The 11,138-nt window shown below is 37.1% G+C and overlaps 1 non-coding gene across 1 annotated transcript; it reads right to left on the reverse strand.

The window, feature by feature from the left end:
* Positions 1–10,645: 10,645 nt before the first annotated feature.
* Positions 10,646–10,752, reverse strand: LOC135148591 (small nucleolar RNA R71). Its single transcript, XR_010286668.1, has one exon. It is a non-coding gene; the product is annotated as a small nucleolar RNA R71 (small nucleolar RNA).
* Positions 10,753–11,138: the final 386 nt, after the last annotated feature.

An 11,138-nucleotide genomic window follows, 5' to 3' on the forward strand; every position in this document is an offset into this window, starting at 1 on the left:
TCATAAATACACACCACCCAAAAATCCTGATGTGGCTCATACCGGGTTTTAATCCAAACCAAGCTTCATACAGTGTATAGCTTGAAGGAGCTCGTGTGGGTAGCCTGTTAAGTACGTACACGGACTCACTGCTTCACCCCAAAATTCAGGTGGAACCTCCTTGGCCTTCAGGAAACTCCTCGCCATCACCACAATTGTTCTATTTTTCCGCTCCACCATCCCATTTTGTTGAGGGTGGTAGGGATCGGGGTAGTGCCTAACAATCCCACTATCCTCACAAAACGTTGTGAATTGTGAGGAACAAAACTCAACACCTCTGTCAGTATGAAATTTTTTAATCCTCTTAATATGTGCCAAGTTTGCCTCTCGTTTAAAATTTCTATCCGGTCGCCGCCTCTTGCATTCGGCATTATAGTGCCCCAACACATTGCAGTTGAAACACCTTACAGAACTCCTATCACGTCGTGCACCCTAGGTTCATGCATTGTCATCTGTCCCGTTCTGATAGCCTCGTCAACTCAGTGCTTTAAAATTTGACTGGCAATATTTCCTGACTCCTTGTTTGATCTCTTGATCGAGTCCTCTAGAGTGAGCAACAATTTTTCTTCATTCTATTATTTTGCTATTTATTGTCTGTTGCATGTTTATATTTTACAATTTTTATGCTTTATATATTTTATTCAAACAAAATATTTGAATAGGTATAATTTATGCTGTAATTTCCATATATTGAGATCCAAATGTGTAGTATACTTATATATCTATATTAATAACTTCTTGATGTTCAAATCTTATACAAATAAACTATATACACTACTAGAAATTTGTCAATATACATCGATTTATGGCCGTTATCTATTGAACATAGCAACCGATGTTGCTGTCGGTGATGTCTATGTGAAAAACAAAAGAAATCGATTTATGGCCGTTGTCTATTAGCCTCTTTTGAGCAAAATATGCATGATCACACTTTTGAAAAGTCTATGTAATAATGTGTTCTTGACTTGAAAAAACTTGTGAGGTTGAAGTGAATATATGACATAGCTAGACATCAGTGTTTAAGTATAACGTTGATGTCTATGTTTGTTATCACATCATTTTAATTTATTAAACCGATGTTTATTTGGATCTTTTGAGCAAATTATGCATGATCAAACTTTTAAAACTGCTATGTAATGTGGGCTAGACTTGAAAAAACTTATAATATTGAAGTGAAAATATGAGATAGACATCAGGTTTTGTATTTTATAACATTGTCTACGCAAGCTTTAGACATTGGGTATTTTAAGGTGAAGAGATGTTTATGTATTTGTAGACATCGGTGTTAAGTTGGAAATGTGTTGTGGTTAGCCCCTTTTCACATCACTGTTTTAAAATTTTACCATTGTCTTTAAGCACCAATATACATCGGTTTTACCATTGTCTTTAAGAACCAATATACATCAGTTTAATTTCAGTAAAAAAAAATGATGTCATGTCTGTATATAAGAATGAAAAAAATTGGAATTACAAACCCAGCCAAATTGCACACATCCAATTACAAATACCACCAATCCAAATTTCCATTACCAAAATAAACATTTACCATAACTCCAACAACAAAAAGTACCATAATTCTCCAAAACTCCAACAAAAACTACCATAATTCACCAAACTCCAACAAAAACTACCATATTCACCAAACTCCAACAAAAATTACCATTACTAGATCATGCCTACATTCACCACCATCTATAAACCATAAACTTCGCCATAACTCCACCAATCCTAATGCATTCACCAACACCAAGCATAACTGTACTTAATTTAGCCAAATTCTAGAATATACACTTGATAAGATTTCTGATTACTAACTAGCAAAGTATACCCCAACCATATATTAAACATGAGATTGAATAAATTCCAGGACCTCGCACCGAACCTCCTCGAGCTCTTCCTCATCGTAAGATACATGACTCCTCTCTGACCAGTGCAAATAACAACAGAAGGTTACATTCCAGTCACAACCATTTCAAAACATATGGCCTTCACTCAGTAATTTCTGACCACAGTCCCAGTTACAAAAAGAAACAAATTATTACCTTATCAACAAAAGAAAGACCCTCATCTTCAGTAATGTCTTTCATATACCGCATCACAACATAGCCACATTCAAGGCCCCCAGGCTGTTTTGGAGATCCCTATCATCATTTTGAATAAAGTATTAGTCCAGATGATGTACAAATTCTGCAGGATAACTAGAAGCATGAAAACGACTTGCAGAAAATTAAAAATTACCGTAAGATTATTTACTTTGGGCACATAGCCGCTTTTACCGATTTTCATGTTAAAAGAACTTACGGCACTGTAAAGAATTAATCCATGTCAAACTTGAGAAACAATCTACATAATTTAAATTATATAAAATAATTTACCGAAAAATCAAAATACATTGTTAATGCCCTTTCAAGTGCTGGGAAGCAAAGTGGATGAGACATTGGATTTAAAATGTAAATTTGACCTTCCCAGATTATAGACAAAATCCAGTGCTTATTGTTGCCATTAAATTATACACCAAAATATTTAATAAAGAGAAGTTGTATGTGACAAAATCCAGTGCTTACTGTTGCCATGAACTTAAAAATAATAATAACAATAAATACATACTTGTGAATATGCGGTAGGAAGAAAATCCGATCCGCATCTTCTTTAGCCGGCCGTTCGACAATGTAGTCTTCAAAGTCAGCATTGAGTTTCAATGCTGGATTCGGATCACAAAATGAAAATTTCTCTATATCCTTAGAATTGCTTAACTCAATATGCAAGTGCCTACGATATAAAATTTGCATTAGAATCCAATATATACCTCTCGTTGCAGAATAGAAAAACAAAAAAAATTGTATTACTTACAGCATAAAGGTTGTTATCACTGCTTGACCAATCATCTGAAACTCCAGCAAAGCTACCACATTCTCATTCAACAAATAAATTGTTATTGGACGTCCAAAAACCTAAGCATCACAAGGGATTTGTATCGAGGCTCCAGTAGCTTGCATATAACTTGTTGCGTGTTTATACAACAACCTAAAGCGCTTTGGTACTTTCACACCTGGGTTTGCTCTAGAAAAAAGGCTCTTCATTTTTTGCAAGTCGTCCGCATTCAACTTAGGCACTGGTTTTTTCTTTGCAATCTGAATAAAAATTATCAACAACATTACTTATCGAAGATAGAAAATATGAATATATATATATACACACACACTAGATTTTGTAATTAGGTCTTCATTTTATTTAAGCACTACATGATTTATTAGGCATTAATAAAGATCATACTTCTTCTTCTTTCAATCCAATATATCCCTTTCTTGACAAGCGGTGTGGAAATTTACACTTAGCTACTCTATTACTTTGATCTTCATGAACTTTCTGCGATAAATGAAGTAGATAATTAAAATTTTCTCAATATTACTAAGAACTGAATTACTGACAAGCAAGGAAAAATGCACTATAAAAATGTACTATTACCTCCCAATCCGAAGCAGTCCTTTTGGCCACAAATCTTTTCCAAGCACCTTTGCAAACAAAAGCATATCTTTGTGGAGGCTTATTCAGATTTTTCTTCTGTCCCTTAAACGGCATCACATAGTCTCTTGTCAAATCAGACTTAAACATGTTATACAATGAACATATGAAACGTAAATCAATTATACTTTATAATTGAAAATTTTAATAGACCTAAATATCCAGCCATATCTTCTCTTTCAATTCTGAATCTACTTGTGGCCAACTGTTGATATCTATCGGAACCATAGTCTTTGCAAGCATGCCAATGTACGACTGCAACTTTGACCTATTATCCCCATTAGGAACTCCATGTGCATCACACGTAACTTTTATCTTCTTTCCACAAGCTTTTTTCACAAGTACTTTGTGCATAGCACGTACACCTCGTGGACCTCCGGACTTTTTCTAAGTTTCAGTAGTGGTAACAGTTTCTTGCGGACAATCCATTGCTTGTTTTTCTGGTTCGGGGTCTTTGACCTCCACCTCCAATGGTTCCTTGACCTCCACCTCCAGAACTTCGACGGCTTCAGTGCTGCAGTTAGGATCTTGTACCTTCTTCGCCTTCTTGTTACTTGGTTTTTTGGCCATAATTCCGATTGCTGCAAGCTGCGCTCAAATTAGTTACAATTGCAAATATAGATAAATATGCAGTTTTAGTTATGCAATTAAACATGCAAACACATTAAAATATGGAATCACAGTAATAATACAATCTTCATCCAGCTTGTTTCTAAAAACCCATCTGCTGCCAATTATAGATTTTCCTTTAGGTCTTGGCACCAGCTTCCAAACTTTCTGCCTTTCAAATTGATTAAGTTCTTCCTGTATTGCAGATACCCAATCTGGATCATTTAGAGCCTCTTCAACTTTTTTTGGTTCTGTCTGAGACTAGAAACCAGCAAAGTTGCTTTCATTTTGAGTTGCTCTTCTAGTCTGCACTCCTGTATCTGGATCACCAATGATTTGTTCAATAGGATGGGCTCTACTCCATACCCTTTGTCTTGGCAGATTCAATCTTGATGATTCACCATAATCATAGTTGTGTTGAGTGTGATGACTAGTAGATCCACTGATGTGACTTGCTCCCCTGAACTGATGCTAATTCTATTTGATGATCCTCCACTTTGACCACTGTGATCATGATGATCATTTTTATTGTTGCTAATACTTCCTCCAGATAGTTCAGGATCAGCAGTTCCTTCATTTGCAATAAGTTCCCTAGTATCAGCTTCAGGCTCATCTCCTCCTGTATAGATGTCATCTAAATTCTCAAATTCTAGAGAATCAGATTCATTTTCCTTTTGAAGACGTGGGAGCTTGGTATCATCAAATCTTACATTGATGCTTTCAATCAGCTTGTCATTGATCAGATAAACCCTGTAGGCCTTAGACTCTAATGAATAACCCAGAAAAATGCCTTCTTCAGCTTTGGCATCAAACTTTCCCAGATGCTCTTTTTTTATAACAAAGCATTTGGCCCCAAAGACATGAAAGTAACTTAGTGATGGTTTTCTGTTGGCCATTACTTCATAAGGAGTCTTATCCAAATCTTTGTTAATCAGGGTACGATTTTGAGTGTAGCAAGCAGTACTCACAGCTTCAGCCCAGAAATAGATTGGAAGTCTTGATTGACTAATCATTGTTCTTGCTGCTTCAATCAAGGTCATGTTCTTCCTTTCTACGACACCATTTTGTTGTGGAGTCCTTGGAGCTGAATTCTGACGAGAGATGCCCTTATCAGTACAGAACTCATTAAGAACAACATTACGAAATTCTGTTCCATTATCTGATCTGATTGCCCTTACTGGCAAATTTGCTTCCTTTTCAATCTTCTTGATATGATCAATGATGACGTGTGCTGCTTCATCCTTTGTATGCAAGAATGATACCCATGTGTATTTTGAGTAGTCATCGACGATCACAAGAGCATATCTTTTCCTTGACATCGAAGGAATGTTGACTGGTCCAAACAGATCCATATGAATCAGTTGAAGGGGTGAACCAATGTCAGTCATGCCTTTGCTCCTGTGTGATGCTTTCTTTGACTTTCCTTTTTCACATGCATCACAGAGTCCTTCTTGACAGGATTCTTTCTGTGGCAGTCCTCTCACAAGTTCTCTTTTGACTAAGGAATTCATAGTCTTAAAGTTCAAGTGTGAGAGCTTCCGATGCCATAACCAACTATCATCAGCAGAGGCCTTGCTATAGAAACACTTGACCTCCTCCTTACTTGCTGAATCTATGCCGGCTATAAACAAACTTGATTTTCTTACACCACGGAGTGTAATATCCTTGTTCTTCCGGTTCTGGATCAAGCAAACTTTCTTCTGAAAGATTACGTCGTATCCTTTGTCACAGAACTGACTGATACTTAGTAAGTTGTGCTTGAGTCCTTCTACCAGAGAGATATCTTCAATGATGACATTTCCAACTTTCAGCTTACCATATCCTGTTTTGAATCCTTTGCTGTCATCTCCAGAGATTACAATCGGGCCGGTTCTCATCACCACATCTGTGAGCAGGGACTTTTCTCCAGTCATGTGTCTTGAACAACCACTATCAAGAACCCACACAACTTTGCTTTTCTTTCCCGTGCCCTGCATTCACAAATGAATTAAACTTTCTTTGGCACCCAGACGTTCTTGGGTCCAGGTGGTTTAGTAGAAACAGGAGTATCAACGAATCTGTTTTAACATGTGTTTGTTCAGGGGTGACTGGACTCTTCTCCTTTTTAGTCTTAGCAGAAGTGCTTTTAGACTTGGAGTTTGGAGTCTCCTTCTTCTTAGAAGGACTAGCAGTCTTTGCCACAGGGGCAACAGAAGGTGCAGGCATATTCATATTCATAGTAGGTGATGCATAAAAAGATGCATTTAACATGGTAAAACATGTAGACATCATATTCATAGCACATTGCATGCAACCTACTCTACCACATGGCAAATGAACAGCATTCATGTTAACAGTATTAGGCATGCTAGTGACATGGGTATCTACTTTAGTCATTTTACATGCATGAGTAAGATGATTAGTAGAATTGCAGTTGTTACAAACCTTTCTAGCACTAGGAGTCCTAGAGTTGGTTTTCTGAGCATCTAGCTTACCATTCCCGTTGTTCTTCTTTTTGTTGGAACTAGTACTTCCTAATCCGGTTTTATCAGAATCTTCTCTAACTTGGGGATTAGAAGGTACGTCTTGTGTTTCCTGTTTTACTTGAGGCTTAGCAACTTCCTCATTTTTCAACTCTTCCTTAATGACAAGGTCTTCTTCCATTAGAGGTTCTGTTTGTGCCTTTCTAAAGATAGGGGTCTTGGTGTTCTTTAGAATCTTAGGTACATTTGTTCCTTCACGAGCATTCTCAATCCCTGCTGAAACAAATATACCTTCATTTTCTTTTCTCTTCTTTCTTTTAGAACTTTCTAAAGAACTATAGTCAAGGCCAATAGCAACCTTCTTATCGACCCTTTGACTATCCAAGATCTCTTTCTGTAGAAAAGCAGAATTCTGATAGGCCTTAAGCTTAGTTTCTAGGTCAGCTATTTGGGACCTAGGGGATTCCTCAATTTCTGCATTACACTTCTCCTTATTCTCTAGATATTCAATTCTATCTTTAAGGTTAGTGTTCATGAGTTTCTCTAAAGCTAACTCGTCTACCCGTTCTTCAAGTTTAGCTATCTTTAAAGAGATACTACAGTTATCTGATTCTGAAGTTAATAAACAAGTGTGCAAGTTATACATCTCTTGACCTAGTTCATTTATAGTCTTTTTATAATCATTAGTAGTCATGTCATCAACAGAAATTTCAGGAGAAACCTGAGATGGAGATTCCTCGACAGTGTCAGCCATTAATGTAAATGCATAGTTGCTCTGGACAGGTTCATCATCAGAATCCATGTCATCCCAGCTTTTTCCCTCAGCAATGTATGCCCTTCTTTTATGCTTGGCAACCATTGCTTCCAACTTAGCTTTGAGCTTTTCATTCTCTTTCTTCAGATCCTCATAAGAATTCTTCTTATCATATGAGTTGCTTCTTTCTTTGACAGGAGCCGCTTTGGGTTTCCTGCACTCTGTTGCAAAGTGCCCTAAGTCATTGCAGTTGTAGCATCTGACCTTGCTCTTGTTGTACATTTTTGGTTTGTAACTGCCAGTACTTCTAGACCCTGACCCTGAGTATCCTTCTTTGTTCTGAAACTTGTTCCCTGAAGTTTTCTTGTACCGGGGATTCTTCTTGAACTTGATATGCTTGAACCTTGCAGCCATATAAGCCATAGACTTATCCTCCAGCTGCTCCAGCTCTTCCGGAGTGTAAAACTCATCCTCCGATTCCACGGAAACTTCATCAATTTCAGCTTCTATCTCAGACTTGGCAGAAGGATAATCAGCTTTGACACACGAACAATCACTCTGTGCAACAGTGTGATCATTAATGCCATATTCAACTAGTTGCTGATAACCAAAGTACGGTTCATCACCAATAAGTGAAGTGGTCTTTTGTAAGGCCATACTCTTGGTTTCAGATGATCCACCACCATATATGATCTTTTTTTGTTCGAGTTCCATCTCAAACGTCTTCAGTTTCCCAAAAAGTTTTTCCAGAGTCATAATTCTAAAGTCGCTTCTTACCCGGATGGTCTCAGTCTTCACAACTAGATGAGGTGGCATCACAAATGAGAACTTTCTGTTAATCTTTTTCTGTGGATAAGTCTTTCCATGCAGAGTGAGTTCATTTAACAGTAACATGAACCTCTCGTAGATTTGAGAAATGTTCTCTCCAGGTATTGCCTGAAATGCTTCATATCTGGCAATCAACATGTCGTATATGTTTTCCCTGACTTCTTCAGATCCCTCCATCAATGCCTCAACAGTATCCCACATCTGCTTTGATGTTTTAAGACTCAGAATTAGATGTGTCATAGTCTTGGTCATTAATTCAACAATTATGAGTTGTAGATTATGGTCATGTGCAATATATTCTTTGTCAGTCTCAGTGTATCCGCTTTTCTCTTTGGGAACAGACTTTTGTGAAATGCGAACACCATTTTCAACAGATTCAGGAATAATCTTCATTGGCATAAACGGACCATTTTCCAGAATCGCAATGTACAGGGGATTAGCAACTCTGATATACAGCAACATCTTCATTTTCCAGTTGTTGTAGTCATCCTTGTCAAATGGAGGTACTTTGATTCCTAACTTGTGTGTCGACATTGTTATCAGATAAAATTACGATTGTACGGACAACTAGCTTTTCAGATTGGTAACGGATCTCAGATCTGTATATCGATCAACCTGGCACTGATACCAGTTGTTAGGTCCAATCAGACGTAGAGGGGGGGGGGGGGTTGAATACGTCTGATCCAATTTCTTCGATTTAATTTAATTGCGGAATAATTCTGTTTAAGTGCAGTTTAAATCAATCGTAAATAAACAACTCCAGCAAGTCGGGGAATATTCTTGTATTAAAAAATAATCCTCGGGTGCTACAAATTCCAACACAAGTGTCGGCTGCAGAGACTACGATCACTCTAATACAAACTCTCGATTAAAACGATATTCTAACTTTGCTCTCGACAATGTGTATAGTGTGTGCACTTACAAAGTGTGTGGTTGTTTTCAAATGAAAACACAAAGCTCTATTTATAGGCTTCCAATATCTAACCATGGTTAACGAGTTCGTCCTGGACGACTTGAGTTCGTCCTGGACGACTTGAGTTCGTCCTGGACGAATTCAATTTAACTGTAGTTAAATTGAATTGTCCAAAACAAAAACTAACTTCAAATAATTAAAGTTGCGCCTCAACAAAGTTCCCCTCTTTTGCGACTTAAACTATTTTCAGGAGTCCAAAGTTGCGCTTGACTATCTTTACTGTGAGTAGCGCCAAATTTGACTTTGAGTCAAAGTCTGCGCCAACACAGTGCTCCCCTGTGAGATTTACTTAGAGAGATTTCATGGGAGAAAACTTGCGCCTTGACTTTTTGGTCAAACGTTGCGCTGACAGAAAATTGCGCCAAGGAGACAATGGAGAAGGATGTACTTAGAATAATTCTAAGTGACTGAGGTTGCGCCTTTGACTTTTGGTCAAAGTTCGCGCTTCATAGCTCCACTGTGGTGGTACTTAGAATTAATTCTAAGTAACACAAAACTTGCGCCCCTTTGAGGAATTCTCCTTGTTATCTCTCAGTTGACTGAGAGTTGACCTAGAATTTTTCTCTTTGTATTATATACATATGTATATATATATATATATATATATATATATATATATATATATTATTAATTGATTTATTAATTGCTTGAATTAAATTCTTATTCAAGTAATTATCAATTAATGTTACATATATATATATATATATATATATACACACACACATATATATAAATATTTAATTTCAATTTCTTGAAGCCACTTTCAGGAATAGCTCATTTGACTTGATCAATTAATTCGTTGATCGAATCCACTGAATACTTTCGTACGTCCTGACGCCCTGTGCACTGGTCTGGTTCACGAACGACTCGAACTGAAATAATTCCTTGAATCCTTTAGCTTGATAATATACATGATCAATCATTCCGGGTTAGATGTTGCTTCGATAAATTTGATTATAAATAATCAAAATAAGTATACTGGAATCTTCTGGTCTTCGATAGTTGATCTTCTGGCAATCTAGATAGCAGAAACTGATTGTGCTTTATTCTTCACTGAGGCTTGAACATATTAATGAACTTCTTTCAGTGGACTGATGTTCGTCTCAGATATCTTGATTGTCTTTGTCTGTTCGTATCGAATCTCCAACCTGTAGATTCCTGTATTATACTTTCATATTGTTTCATGTCCTTTTGTTGCGTTGAGTTATCGTAATTACATTTTTGTTACATTATGCTTTACAAAAATCTAGAGTGAAACACAGTCATAATAGAACATCCCACAAGCATAGTGAAAACCCACAAAATCAACACCCACAAGCGGCATCATATATTCAAAATCCACAAAATGCATTTCTCAAAATCGAAACCCACAACCCCTAAATACAAAAAATCAGGGACTCAAAATCGAAACCCACAACCATCATATATTCAAAATATTATCCATCTGACAAGACACAACAAATGAGAGCAATTATTCTTATTTTCAAAGCACAACCAGGTGAAGGCTTGTATCAAGCATGGGAAAGATACAAGACATTGTTGAGAAAATGTCCACATCATGGTTATAAGGAGTGGATGGTTCTGAGTACTTTCTATGGAGCTTTGAATTCTGATATTCGGCTGAGTTTGGATGTGGCAGCTGGAGGAAATTTTAAGAAAGCACATGTTCATCATCATCAAGCTAAGGCACTTCTCTGGTAATTGGCTTCAAATAACTATGCTTGGGCACCTAGTGGTACAAGCTCGGTTAAATGAGCACAAGACACCGAGATAATGAACTTGCTCACTCTGAAATTGGATGCTCTTACTCAAGATGTTCATGGACAAAGGGTAAATGTCAATGCTATTTCCTCTCCCATGTAAGGGTATAATGATCCTGGTGCTAATCAGTACTCACATGCACAACAATTTCCAGAGGAAACATGTGTCATCCAAGGAAGACAATCATGGC

This window comes from Daucus carota, chromosome 8 (genome assembly GCF_001625215.2).
Source record: "Daucus carota subsp. sativus chromosome 8, DH1 v3.0, whole genome shotgun sequence".
NCBI lineage: Eukaryota > Viridiplantae > Streptophyta > Magnoliopsida > Apiales > Apiaceae > Daucus > Daucus carota.